The 14950-nt window shown below is 44.1% G+C and overlaps 1 protein-coding gene and 1 pseudogene across 1 annotated transcript in view; both read left to right on the top strand.

The window, feature by feature from the left end:
• The window catches only part of LOC143906407 (uncharacterized), a 186325-nt gene that overhangs the window by 65548 nt on the left and 105827 nt on the right, over nt 1-14950 (top strand). The window lies entirely within an intron of this gene.
• On the top strand, nt 2631-3731 carry LOC143906440 (uncharacterized; annotated as a pseudogene).

Below are 14950 nucleotides of genomic sequence, written 5' to 3'. Positions count from 1 at the left end.
CGCCGGTAGGCAGCGTGGACCTCGCTTTACAACATAAAGTACATGTTAAGTTGTAAAGCAAAATTTGTGACGACGACGACGATGTTCTCACGGTCTCGCCGGCCGTGGAGGAGCGCGCCGTCGCTTTCTTCACTAGATCTCCTTAGAATTCGTGATATTCTTCCCCGAAACCCCGATGGTAGCTCGACTGAGTATTTTTAAGATGTAATGTTGGGCGCCAGGTGCGATTCCTCGCACCACGATACACGAGATCGCAGTATTCTCAGGCGTGGGCTTCTTTGATTAACCGCGGTTGGAATAGAAGAGGGAGCGTAGCGCAATCATCACACGCAAATAACAAAGAACATAAAATTATATTTCAGTTAAGGCAGAAAACATGTGGAGGATAACGTGTTCCACGGCGAACAAGCAGAATTCGAGTACGCGCCACGTGTCACCCCACGAGCGCGAAACTCATTCCGTCGCCGAACTGCACGGCAATCCCGATCGAATTCGTATTCCCCGACATAAGTTGCATCGAATTCTACCCGGACGGTCAAACGCGAAATACTCGAAACGTCTACGTCTAACAATTAAACAATTAAGTAGATAAGCTAGGCCGGTTCTGGACCACATATCAAGGGCGAGGGGCGGTGAGGGGCTGGGGAGAACCGCGGGCGGGGGGGGGGAACCGCGGGCGCGGGGGGAACCGCGGGGGGGGGGAGGGGAAACCGCGTTCTTGGGCGCCGCGGGGGGGAGGGGGAACCGCGTTCTTGGGCGCCGTGGGGGGGGGGAACTGCGTTCTTGAGCGCCGCAGGGGGGAAAGGGAGAAGGGAACCGCGTTTTTCGGGCACCGTGTTTTCAGGCACCGCGGGGCGAGGGGGTCCGCGCTTTTTCGGCGCCGCGGGGCGAGGGGGTCCGCGTTTCGCCGCGCCGCGGGGCGACTGCGTTTTCGCCGCGGAGCAGGGCGAGGGGGTCCGCGTTTCGCCGCGCCGCGGAGCGTTCGCGTTTTCGCCGCGAAGCGGGGCGAGGGGGTCCGCGTTTCGCCGCACCGGTCAGCGTGACGTCACACGCTCCCGCTCGCGTTGTCTCTCCATCGTAGATGTTTCCCCCGTCCCCCGGTCGCGCGCGTCTTTTTGTTCGCGCGGTCCCTCTCTCTCCCGTTCGCGCGTTCTCGCTCACGATTGAGTATCTTTTCGTCGCCAACAATATTTAATCGTTCAGATCTTAATATTTAATTTATAATTATACATTTAAGTAAACAATATACGAAGACAGCTTAACAAAAAGGAACGGTAAATGAAAAGGAAATTATTTTTAACCATATTATATACATTTATTTATCATGTAGCGCATTATACACAATAGTATCCAAAGCGTAGGCTAATAATTCACAATCAATAATCGAATTTTTATCATAAATTTCACGCAAGATTGTAACTGCGTTACATTTATCGGTGATACAATTTTGACGTAAAGTTGTTACAAACTGTTTGAATTTTTCACTGACATAGTTGAAAATACACGTTCTCGACGCAATGTTCTAGTTCGAACAGAAAGAGTACTGTTGACGGTTTCATGTACAAGCTGGTGCCGCACGACGTCAATTTTACAATATCTGCGTCACGTATTTTAACAAGCTCCAGATCGCGAAACGTTTGCGATGATGGTGCCGATGACTGCACGAGTCGCTGTATATCTGCATGTTTTTCGATGAATGTCACCCACGTTGCATGTGGCAGAATTATCCGATTGCCTCGGTTATCGCCAATAAGTATATCCACAGAGGACAAAGGTCCCGCGCTGATTCCGACATCCAAAAATTTATACGCTGTTGACGTCAAGGCAAATCTTCTTCCCAAAATACGCGGCGTGTAGCGGGGTTTATCAAAACTGAAAAAATACAATTATATGTTCATAAAAGTTTTTTTGCACAAGTATATATGAAAATTAGCGGTACTTACTCATTGTGCTGTTTCTCACACGTTTCGTCTTGAATCGGAACGTGTTCATCGTATTTGGAGGCTGTTTATTGCAACTTACTCGAACCATATCGAACTCTCGACTGCGCTCTAGAATCCTCGTAGACCATTTATACATACCCAAAACTGCAAATTTTGCAAAAATAGCGCCAATGTACGGCTGCTGCATGGTGACCACCACCACAATCCACATATACGTTAAATGTGATATCTTTGTCAAGAACATTCGTGATGAGATCACCTCATCGGGCATCAAATATGATTTTTTTTCAAGAGCATACGTGTCTCACGATGATTTCATCGAACACATGCAAAACTGCAAATATTGCAATTTCGGATAAGTTAGTGGAGCGTTATTGTTTTGAAGAACATGTCGCGACGTGTCTCGCGATGATTTCATCGAACACGTGCAAAACTGCAAAATTTGCAATTTCGCATAATTCAATGGAGCGTTATTGTTTTGAAGAACATGTCGCGACATGTCTCGCGATGATTTCATCGAACACGTGCAAAACTGCAAATTTCTGCTGAGATGAAATTAGATACGATAAGCAAACGATGCATCATTAGTAGAATATAAAATGACGAATCTGGAGGATACGCTCAATAGTCGAGAACTGGAAGTCGCGAGTGCAACAAATGGCGTTAGCAAGAGGATCGTGCAAAAACATGGAGCAAGAGTTGTTGGAGCAATCCACCCTGTTAAATTCGAGGGAAGACTTTGCTACGTGGGAGCAACGATGTGACGAGTTTATCGAATCATTGGAAGAACAAAGCCGAATTAAGCGGCCACGATTATCAATTGATCAGTCATCGATCGGCCTCAAACAGTCATTGGTCGCATGTATCGCAAGACTCGAAGGTTTGAAAGACTTGGTACGTCAACGTTTCGTACATGTGGGTGCGGGATACAGTGCGAGTGAGACAGGACTCAGATGGCGCGAGATAGATCCGGCTTTTGAAAGCCGTATATTGACTGGTGCAGTGATAAATTCCAAACACATCGACCCTCGTCAATTTCTTATAAATGCGAGAGAAATTGTACTCAGTCATGTGCGGAACGTCGTGCAGCGATATGACAATGTAAAAATTAACACAGTGTTTAATGGTGAATTTGTTGCGGGTGACAAACACGCAAATAAAAGTATCGCAACGAGAAACTATGAACTCTTTCGTGAGTCCGATCTGCATGAGTGGTACAAGAGACACGTCATCGAGCCTACTTTAGCAAAGCTGGAGGAATTCCAGGAACGTGATAGCGGATGGGCGTTGTCGCGTATACTCAATTTAATGGTAAACGTGAACAAATATAATCCATTGCACGCGGGGTGTTTTGTGGAAATACCGTAAGAAATTAAAAAGAAGAAGGCGGTGATAAACGTGCAATCAATGGACAATGCATGTTTCGCATGGTCAGTGGTGGCTGCTCTGTATCCAGCCGAGAGACATACAGATCGGAAATCTTCGTATCCACATTACACGTCGGTGCTAGATCTGACGGACATTGAGTTTCCAATGACGTTGAATCAAATTAAACGGTTTGAAAATCACAACAACATCTCCATCAACGTGTACAGCATCGAGAAAAAAAACATGGAACTTGCTATCTTGCCAATACGGGTTACTGATCGAAAGATGGACAGACATGTAAATCTGCTGTACGTGCATAACGACAACGTGGGACATTTTGCATAGATCAAGAACCTATCCCGCCTCGTGAGCTCGCAAATCAGTAAAAAAGAGCACAGGAAATAATTTTGCGATCGGTAAGTATCTATAGGGAGGGGAAGGAAGAGAGAAGAGGGGGGGACACACATACCCACCCTTTCATACCCCCGCCGGCCACTCCCCCTTTTCCCGCTATTTCATACTCCCACCTAAGACGTCTTATTCTCCTTTCTCCTTTGCCCTCTCCCCCTCTACTCTCTCCATCTACTCCCCATTGCTCATTCAAAACCCTCATCACCCTGATCATGCCTACTATTTTCCTTCACCCTCTACAACCCGCCCTCTTAAAAAAATTGATAATATTTGAGTTTATTTTTGCAGATGTTTTGCCATATTCAGCTCCAACCAAAAATGGCTGCCACACCGTCGCATCGATCCTCTTTTTCACGCCTAATCAGGTGTGGTCTGTGGTGGGCTTGGCCTGTTGTTGTGTGGTGGTGAGAGAGAGGGAGGAGGTAGTGTCTCGGGTTTTTTTTGTTGTTGGTGGTCTTTGTGGGCAGCAATTTTTGGTTGGAGCTAGCTGAAGTAGTGCAATGAAAACATCTGCAAAAAAAAACGCAAATATTATACATTTTTATACACCAAAATTTATTTCTATAGTATTTAAAAGAACTATAGATACTTACCGATCGCAAAATATTTCCGTGATCTTTTACTGATGTGCGGCTCACGGGCGGGATAGGTCTTGATCGATGCAAAATGTCACCAACGTTGTCGGTATGCAGTACAGCAGATTAGACAGGTTTACTCTTTCGATCAGTATAACCCCCCCCCCCGTCATGGCAAGATAGCAGGTTTCTTGTTTTTTTTCTCGATGCTGTACACGTTGATAGAGATGTTGTGATTTTCAAATTTTTTAATTTGATTCAACGTCATTGGAAACTCAATGCCCGTAAGATTTAGCATCGACGCGTAATGTGGGTATGACGATTTCCGTTCTGCATGTCTCTTGGCTGGATACAGAGCAGCCACCACTGACCATGCGAAACATGAATTGTCTCTTGATTGCACGTTTATCACCGCCTTCTTTATTTTAATTTCTTGCGGTATTTCCACAAAACACCCCGCGTGCAATGGATTATATTTGTTCACGTTTACCATTAAATTGAGTATACGCGACAACGCCCATCCGCTATCACGTTCCTGGAATTCCTCCAGCTTTGCTAAAGTAGGATCGATGACGTGTCTCTTGTACCACTCATGCAGATTGGACTCACGAAAGAGTTCATAGTTTTTTGCTGCGATACTTTTATTGGCGCGTTTGTCACCCGCAACAAATTTACCATTAAACACTGTGTTAATTTTTACATTGTCATATCGCTGCACGACGTTCCGCACATGACTGAGTACAATTTCTCTCGCATTTATAAGAAATTGACGAGGGTCGATGTGTTTGGAATTTATCACCGCACCAGTCAATATACGGCTTTCAAAAGCTGGATCTATCTCGCGCCATCTGAGTCCTGTCTCACTCGCACTGTATCCCGCACCCACATGTACGAAACGTTGACGTACCAAGTCTTTCAAACCTTCGAGTCTTGCGATACATGCGACTAATGACTGTTTGAGACCGATCGATGACTGATCGATTAATAATCGTGGCCGCTTAATTCGGCTTTGTTCTTCCAATGATTCGATAAACTCGTCACATCGTTGCTCCCACGCGGCAAAGTTTTCCTTCGAATTTAACAGGGTGGATTGCTCCAACAACTCTTGCTCCATGTTATTGCACGATCCTCTTGCTAACGCCATTTGTTGCACTCACGACTTCCAGTTCTCGACTATTGAGCGTATCCTCTAGATTCGTCATTTTATATTCTACTAATGATGCATTGTTTGCTTATTGTATCTAATTTCATCTCAGCAGCCGTACATCGGCGCTATTTGCAAAATTTGCAGTTTGGCACGTGTTCGATGAAATCATCGCGAGACACGTCGCGACATGTTCTTAAAAATAATAACGCTCCATTGACTTATCCGAAATTGCAATATTTGCAGTTTTGCACGTGTTCGATGAAATCATCGTGAGACACGTATGCTCTTGAAAAGAAATCATATTTGATGCCCGATGAGGTGATCTCATCACGAATGTTCTTGACAAAGATATCACATTTAACGTATATGTGGATTGTGGTGGTGGTCACCATGCAGCAGCCGTACATTGGCGCTATTTTTGCAAGATTTGCAGTTTTGGGTATGTATAAATGGTCTACGAGGATTCTACAGCACAGTCGAGAGTTCAATACGGTTTGAGTAAGTTGCAATAAACAACCTCCAGATACGATGAACACACACGGTGCGAACTACTACGTTCCGATTCAAGACGAAACGTGTGAGAAACAGCACAATGAGTAAGTACCGCTAATTTTCATATATACTTGTGCAAAAAAAAAACTTTTGTAAACATATAATTGTATTTTTTCAGTTTTGATAAACCCCGCTACACGCCGCGTATTTTGGGAAGAAGATTTGCCTTGACGTCAACAGCGTATAAATTTTTGGATGTTGGAATCAGCGCGGGACCTATATGTCCTCTGTGGATATACTTATTGGCGATAACCGAGGAAATCGGATAATTCTGCCACATGCAACGTGGGTGACATTCATCGAAAAACGTGCAGATATACAGCGACTCGTGCAGTCATCGGCACCATCATCGCTAACGTTTCGAGATCTGGAGCTTGTTAAAATACGTGACGCAGATATTGTAAAATTGACGTCGTGCGGCACCAGCTTGTACATGAAACCGTCAACTGTACTCTTTTTGTTCGAACTAGAACATTGCGTCGAGAATGTGTATTTTCAACTATGTCAAAATGTTCACGGCGTAAGTGAAAAATTCAAACAGTTTGTAACAATTTTACGTTAAAATTGTATCACCGATAAATGTAACGCAGTTACAATCTTGTATTGTAAATACCGCTGTAAATATATTGTAATTACATTTAGATATTTAGGAACATAAATGACTCATATGTAATGTATATATGTATATTTTTATACTGTAATAAATTTTTACAATACATTATTCTTGTGTAACCATGAATTGTGTGAATTATCAAATCCTATAATAACCACTTTACATAAACCTCATTCTCTCTTTTGCGCAAAACTTTTTCAACGAGATACACGTCGGGATTAGCAACGCGATGTAACTCGTATTTGTAGAAGCTGCCGGCGACGGGTTTTTCGCAGGAATCTTCTAACAAATACGTCACAGGATTAGTTTTTTGCACTTTGACGATTCTAAACACCTCCGTGGTCCAATTTGGCGTGTATCCTTTTTCGAAGATTGTCTTGAATTTACTCACGCGTACCGAATCGCCCACTTTGAATCGCGCGGGAGCAGCGATCTTTACGTGGCTGTACACCGTTGTTAGGAGCTTGTCGGCGATCGCGGGGGTAACATCGATGGGTCGCATGCCGATAGTTCGATGGTTTTGCGCGTTGTAATCCGATACGAGACCTGACAGCGAGTCGATCCATTTGTAATTTCCATTGCGCGTAAACATTTTCCACATGTCACTCTTGAGCGTGCGATTAAATCGTTCGACGACCGATGCCTTCATTACGGAATACGTCGAATAGTGATTGATATTATGTTTCTTCAAGAGTTTCTGCACGTTTGTGTTGTAAAATTCTTTCCCCTTGTCAGTCTGCAGATTTTTCGGACATCTTCCGCCGTCTCGAATTATTTTTGCAATCGCCGTGGTAACCTCGGGTCCGCTCTTGGTCTTGAGCGGTACGGCCCATGCGTGCTTGCGCAGCACCTCGATAACGGTGAGTATGTAGTGATAGCCTCTGTTAAATCGCGTGTATGGTCGCATCTCGATCACATCCGTCTGCTACAGGTCATCGTATCCGCGTACTATGACGCGTCTTCGAGAAAAATTTCTTCTCGCAGGAGCGTGTAATTCTTCCACCAGCCGCCGTTTCTCAGCTGATTGCTTCTTACCAGCCATGACGATGACGCGCAATTGACGCAGATATCAGATGTACGTTCTTATCTATTCGCAATTACATCTTGAATCATCTTTTGAAGTTCGTTTAGGGTAATTTGCATATTATCCTAAAATACAGCCATCTTTCTCTCCATTTCATCCTGTCAATCTTCCAAAATTTGCACGCTCTGCTGCACATAGCGTTTGTTGGTTGCATCGCCATCATCTACGGGCGGCGCTATCCGTCGAATCTTGCGCGATTTCGCGTCAAAGTCGGTGGCGACCATGCAAAGAGCGTTATCTCGCACGTAATTACTGGTTAATCTTCTCCAAGTACGGTTCCGCACCGCCTTTTCCGAGCGATATACCAAACTTGTTGATCGGCATTTCGATGTTGATTGAATGACTCGCTGTCGCACCACTTAATTTATAATAAGTCCAGCTTCGCGAAATTCCTCGATAATCGACAGGATTTCGTTATCGTGACCGGTGTGACCCGCTAGGCGCGAAGTTTCGAGCAATCGGAGACGATCTACAAGCTTGTTGGGATCGTCCCAATGAACATAATCGATCTTGTTGTCGTTTAATGTCATGACACGCGGTATACCTTTTCCGGCTTTTTACCCGAAATCGACTGTGCACTTATATGGTCGATCTTTGTTGCTTGTCATGGCACGCGGTATACCTTTTCCAGCTTTTTTACTTGAAATCAGCTGGCCGATTATATGTGTGTACTTGTATCCCCCGTTGCCTTTTATTTGAGCGTGAGCATCATAATTGCGTTTATGAACACTCGTCATCAACAGAATGCTCTTGTACGTTTGCATATCGTCCTCCGTGTAGATATCGTCATCGGGATATTTCTTAAAGATTAATTCGAAAAGACCGCGTGTGCCATTGTATCGTATGCCGTCGATAATTATGTTGTCCGCATGGTTCACGTCAAAACGTTTATTACCGAGCACCATTCCATCGTTGGTAAAATTAACACCGTACGCGATGTCCATACCGCTTTCTTCATCGCCGCTCAGAACTGCCCCCATGTACTTTTGGCTCAATGGACCCAATTGATCTCGCAACGTTTCTTGACCCTCAGATGTTTGCAACTGCTGTCGAACGGACATCACGAGTAGGTCATTCGTGGTTTCGAAAACATCTTCGTTTGCGAGCACTGTGTGTTGTACGGAAGGCGCAGAGGTTATCGGTGGTTCATTCAATGAACCTTTCGATCGTTTCGGTTTACGCGGTTGTAAAGTTTTTGTTATTTCGCTCAAATTAGATGGCACATTTATCGATCGTTTCAACGTAACCGGAGTTGAAGCCATTACAGAGTCGTTAAACGAGGCGTTTGGTCGTTGTCGTTTGAGCTTCGGCTCTTTGTCTTCCCACGCCGTTTCATTCTCAATCTTTGACACATCAGATTCTTTGCCAGCAACGGTGTTTTCGGCAATCTGCCTTAGAGGTTCGATGACGGGCTTAAAGTGTCTCTCCAACGCAATATCTTCCTCCATTTTACCAGTTTTCAAGGCGTGATATTTTTTGCGAATCGAATTGCTCGTTTTCACAATATCTTTCACGATCCTCTCGCGCTCTCTAATTTCCTCGCTGCTGTCCATGTTGCGCTAACGTTGTTCAATCGACGCGTCGACAACAACTAACCACGTTTTGGAATCGCAAAGTCGTTAAATCTTTTTCTGTATCGACCATTCGAAATCGCGCTGTCCTTGTCTATCACCACGAATCCGTACTTTTGTTGCCAACACGTATGACACAATTTATTGAAATCATCGTAAGACATATCTGTGTTTACGTGATCGCTGTATATGTGTTTCAGATTGGTACCATCCTGTTTAAACAGAATCAATAAATTCGCGTTGTCGCGTATAAGATGCTTCGGTATCTTCGCATACGTCTGACAAAGATAGAAAGAGTCAACGTCCGCGTGCCGGCCCATTGCAAAGTATTCTCTTATCGTATTCTGCTTGTCGCATGCCACGTCATCAAAGATAAAAATAGAATTCGGGAGCGCCTCGCTCGGCGGAATGACGTCACTGTTATTCGAGAACGTAAAGTAGCCAATCTCTTCTATCGGTGTTAGTATATTCTCGAAATATCGATATTTCGGTTGTTGCAACAATTTCGAGTACACATACACGTTCTCGAAACGTACACCGTGCGGACTTTCCAGCAAGCTTATCAAGACGTTTGTCTTGCCGCATTTCGACGGACCGCATGTGATACCGCGTATAGAAATCGGTAGCATGCCTCCATGTTTGCGTACCTCTTTTGTTAACGGCATCCTATCGTCAAAGTTTGTCACTTTGATCGTCCGCCGTACAAACCGCATTATACCTCCCCTCCACAACGAATGCATCAGTTAAAATATATACCAAAGGTCATTCTACTGCGACAGTTTTATAATCACATAGATTATTTGTGGGATAAGCTTCCCGTACATATCAAGGCAGATTCGGAGGTTCAGCAATATCGGCGCTGTTTAATACATTATAATTTGCCGTGTCAACAAACGCACATCGACGGTCCGCCGCCGTTGATAAAAAACTGCGGCGAATGCCGCCGAAGATAGGTCGAGGTCTGCTGAATCGCGCGATAAACGCGCTTCCGATCGAATTACATATCCCCGGCTATCAATTTTGCGGACCGGGAACTCGCTTAGAAAACGATTGGCAAGAGGTGATCGGGGTATTAATCCATTGGACGCGGCGTGTCGCGAGCACGACATAGCCTACTCGCGTAGCAACGATCTCGCAGAACGGCACGTGGCAGACAATATAATCGCCGCGGAAGCGCGAAAACGTGTCATCGCGAACGATTCGACTCTCGGAGAGAGAGCTGCGGCTACAGCCGTCTGGGCGGCCATGAAGGCTAAAACGAAACTCGGTATGGGTTTGAAAACAAAGAAAAAGAAGAAGACCAAGCGAATACTTCCGGTAGCGAAACGCGGCGGTATCCTACCGATCCTGCCGTTATTAGGGGTTCTCGGCTCGTTGGTCGGTGGAGCGGCAGGAGTCGCAAAGACCGTGGATGACAACAAAGCCGCGCGACGTCAGCTGGAAAAGATGCAACGTCACAATCGCGCCATGCGGAAGGTCACGGACTTTATCTCGCTCCGTACAAACGCGGACGGGGAGTCTCAAGAAAAAAAAAACGTCGAAGGGACGCTAAAAATTCCCAAGGGTGTAACTACCAATGTGCAACTGCAACAATTGGCAAAACGTATGCGCATTCCATATTTTAGAGGTGTTTTCATGCGCGACTCGTTACCGATCGGCGGTATACGTCGAAACGAGAGCGGTATCGTGAATTTGGATAATACTGAAGAACCGGGTACTCACTGGGTGGCGTATGCGAAGAAGGGAGATTGTGCCATATATTTCGACAGTTTTGGCAATCTTCGACCACCGAGAGAATTGGCGCAGTATCTAGAGAACAATGTAATAGAGTACAATCGCACGCCTTATCAGCGATACGATCAGAGCAATTGCGGACAACTGTGTCTGCGTTTTCTACAGTCGGTTGACAATCAATTTAGAGACCGGCGTTACGCTGTTTAATCTCAGTATTTATTCAAACATGTCACTGATATTTACGCTCACCGGCAAGAGCAGCATCCTCGCGGTAAGCTATTTTCCCGCCGTGCATGGATTTGAGCGATGGCGATTACGAGCTCGGTCTAACAGATTTTGAAACCTATCACACGATACCGAATGTAAATTCGTCGAACAATAAATTCTACTATGACGACGACGACAAGGAGATTACCATTTCCGAAGGATCCTACGAACTGCGTGATATAGACATGTATCTGAAACGCGCTCTTTTATGGGACCCATCCAATAATGTCTCGACAAACGAAAATGAACCGCACCCGTTGATTATTATTCATGCTAATAGCAATACAATTAAGAGCGAGATCAAGTGCGCTTATCGGATAAATTTTACAAAACCAAACAACATTGGATCGCTGTTGGGATTTTCAGCAAATCGCGTGCTGGAGTCGCGACAATGGCACGAATCGGATGTTCCGCTAAATAACATCAACGTAAATATCATTCGCATAGAGTGTAACGTGACAGCGGGTGCGTACAGCAACGACAAGTACGTGCACACGATACACGAGTTTTCACCGAGCGTGCCACCAGGATATAAGATACCGGAAACGCCGGCACAGATCATTTACCTTCTGATCATCGTACGGAGCATTTCGGACTTGACGCTTCGCGTCGTGGATCAGGACGGTCGATTGATTGATTTTCGCGGAGAAGAGATCACCGTTAGACTGCATGTACGAAGACGACAGCGATAACGTGAGATGCTCGTACTGAACGAAGCTGAGCAGGTGCGACAGACGAGAAACAAAAAAATAGTCCGATTGTCAAAGAAGAAACTCACTGCGTCAAACATTGAATTTTTAAAATCATTGGGTTTCGTCGTACGAAATGGCTAATATCTTAAACATTGGAGGTGAACCGATCTTTGACGACAGCGTCGTCAAGATTGAGACACACACGTACAATCCGTACGCTAACACAACGTTTGGACATAACGATGAGATAAAAATACCCATACAACAGCAGGATTTATACACGTTGCCATGTGAAAGCTTTCTCTACGTTGAAGGACGATTGGTAATAAAGAGAAGGAATGACGAGTCTGTGACAACGCTTGCGAATAATTACGTGGCGTTCATGTTTGATGAGATTCGATACGAGCTCAACGGTGTGGAGATTGATCGCAACAGAAACATTGGCATAACCAGTACCATCAAGAACTACGCATCGCTATCGTATAATGATTCTCAACTCATGCGGAATGCTGGCTGGGACGTTACATCGAGCATACCGGAAGGATACATTAACATTTGCGTACCGCTCAAGTTGTTGCTGGGCTTTTGCGAGGATTACAAACGCGTCGTTGTTAATGCTCGTCACGAATTAATTTTGATACGTGCGCGTAGCGATAACAATTGCATTGTAGGAAATCCTGCGACGGAGCCGGAAAGCGAATTGTTTAAAATACAGTGGCGAATGCTTCACGTTACGTTAAACGAGGTCAATAAGCTATCTATGCTACGGGCCTTGGAAAGCGGGCGATATCTTAGTGTCAGTTTCCGTTCGTGGGATCTGTACGAGTATCCCATGTTGCAGAGCACGAACAAGCATTCGTGGGCCGTCAAAACGGCGACTCAGCTGGAGAAGCCGCGGTACGTTATTCTTGCGCTGCAGACCGGCCGCAAGAATATCATGTCTCAAAATGTTAGTGTATTTGATGCCTGTAATTTGACCAACGTGAAACTTTATCTAAACTCCGAATTTTATCCGTACGACGACATGAATCTGGATTTTACTAAAAATCGATACGCCGTTCTTTTCAATATGTATGCGCGTTTTCGTAAAACTTATTACGGATACGATTCCTTCGATACGCTTTGCAGCTTGTATACATTCCTGATGGAAGGACCTTTTGTTGTCATTGATTGCTCGCGACAAAACGAATCTGTCAAGTGCGCCACCGTGGATGTGCGAATAGAATTTGATTATAAAAAAAATGTACCTGCAAATATTACCGCCTATTGTCTCATTTTGCATGATCGTGTAATCGAATACTGTCCGTTGTCGAACGTAGTGCGCAAACTCATGTAAATTGCAATATCGGCAGATATTGCAATATACGCAGATATTACAATATAAGAGACACTGATGTACCGCGATAAGATACAGATTGCTCCGCCGTTTTGTCGGGATGAAATTTGTCGTAAAGGAGGTGGCGGTTCTGAGAAACGGGACCGTTTTGGCACATTACATTTTTACATGTCCCATGCCATGAAGTTTCCTCGCGAAATCCGACAGATCATGCACTTCCTAGTTGATTGCGCATCACCATGGACTACGATGGGAGGACGGAAACGTGTCCTACAGCATGGCGAAACATCTAATTACGTCGGCCGTACTTGGAGAGGGCGACGAGACGTCGACTCTTGTGTACGTCAAGGGATGCCAGAAACGAGAATGGCTGGTGGATCTGCTTGAGAATAAAGCGACAAAACATCTAAAAATTGAGACTTTGGATGCAGATTACGAAGATATCGAATCTTTAAATAATCTAGATGTTACTAATACTGTAATATGCGGAAAACATGTTAAGAATTGCGCATTACAAAATGTATTAAAAATATTTAACTGGTCTTCGCAACACCTGAAAAAATTATGATTTTTTTGAAATAAACTATATATTCTATATAAACGTTTTATTTTTTTTTCTCACATACTTTGTAGTATAATATAGATGTTTTAGCTGTTCAAGAGCTGTTTTTAGTTGTTTAAAATAAGTTTGAAAGCGGTTCAATAGCAGTTATACAGATCGCAGTTATACAGATCGCTGTTATACAGATAACTGTTTTAGTTGTTTGATAGCTGTTTAAAAGCTGTTTTTAGTTGTTTAAAAGAAGTTTGATAGCGGTTCAATAGCAGTCATACTGATCGCAGTTATACAGATCGCTGTTATACAGATAGCTGTTTTAGTTGTTTGATAGCTGTTCAAGAGCTGTTTGATAGCTGTTTTTAGCTGATCAAGAGCTGTTTTAAGTTGTTTTTTTAGTTGTTTTTAGTTGTTTGATGGCTGTTTTCAGCTGTTTTTAGCTGTTTCATAGCGGTTCAAGAGTTGTTTTAGTTGTTTGATAGCTGTTAAATACCTGTTTGATAGCTGTTTCATAGCTTTTCAATACCTGTTTGATAGCTGTTTGATCGCGGTTCAATAGCAGTTTTACAGATCAAATCACCGAAAGTCAATGGCGCGATATCGTTTTCGAGAAACATACGTGTCTCGCGGTGACATCATTGCACACGTGCAAAAGTGCACATCGCAGATTTTTCGGAAGGTGCAATTGTATGGATGCTGAGATGAAATTATAATAGATATGATAAACAAACGATGTGACAATTGTGAGATGTAGAAGGATAAATTTGAAGGTACGCTCAGTAGTCGAGGACTGGAAGTAAGAGTCGGTTAGCATATTTGATAGTGTTCGGACGTGTTTGTCTTGTCGAAAAATTTCAAGTGTCGCGACTGTTTGTACTGTCTGCACTGTGTGATTTTAACAGTAGCATCGTGTATTGCGCCTTTTGAGGCATACAACGTTCTGTAAAAATGGATTTCGAAGAATTGCAGTTTGATGGACATGATATGGAAGTTGAAGCAAACGATGAAGAAATGGAAGTGCCTGAAGAAATGGACATTGAGGTAAATGAACTGGAACATGAACAAGAACATGAACAAGAAATTGTTGATGATGATGATGAT

The sequence above is a fragment of the Temnothorax americanus genome, unplaced genomic scaffold (genome assembly GCF_048541705.1).
Source record: "Temnothorax americanus isolate GAGA-0224 unplaced genomic scaffold, ASM4854170v1 Scaffold70, whole genome shotgun sequence".
Taxonomy (NCBI): Eukaryota; Metazoa; Arthropoda; class Insecta; order Hymenoptera; family Formicidae; genus Temnothorax; species Temnothorax americanus.
Note: the sequence above shows the minus strand (reverse complement) of the source record. Positions and strands in the feature narration are given on the sequence as shown.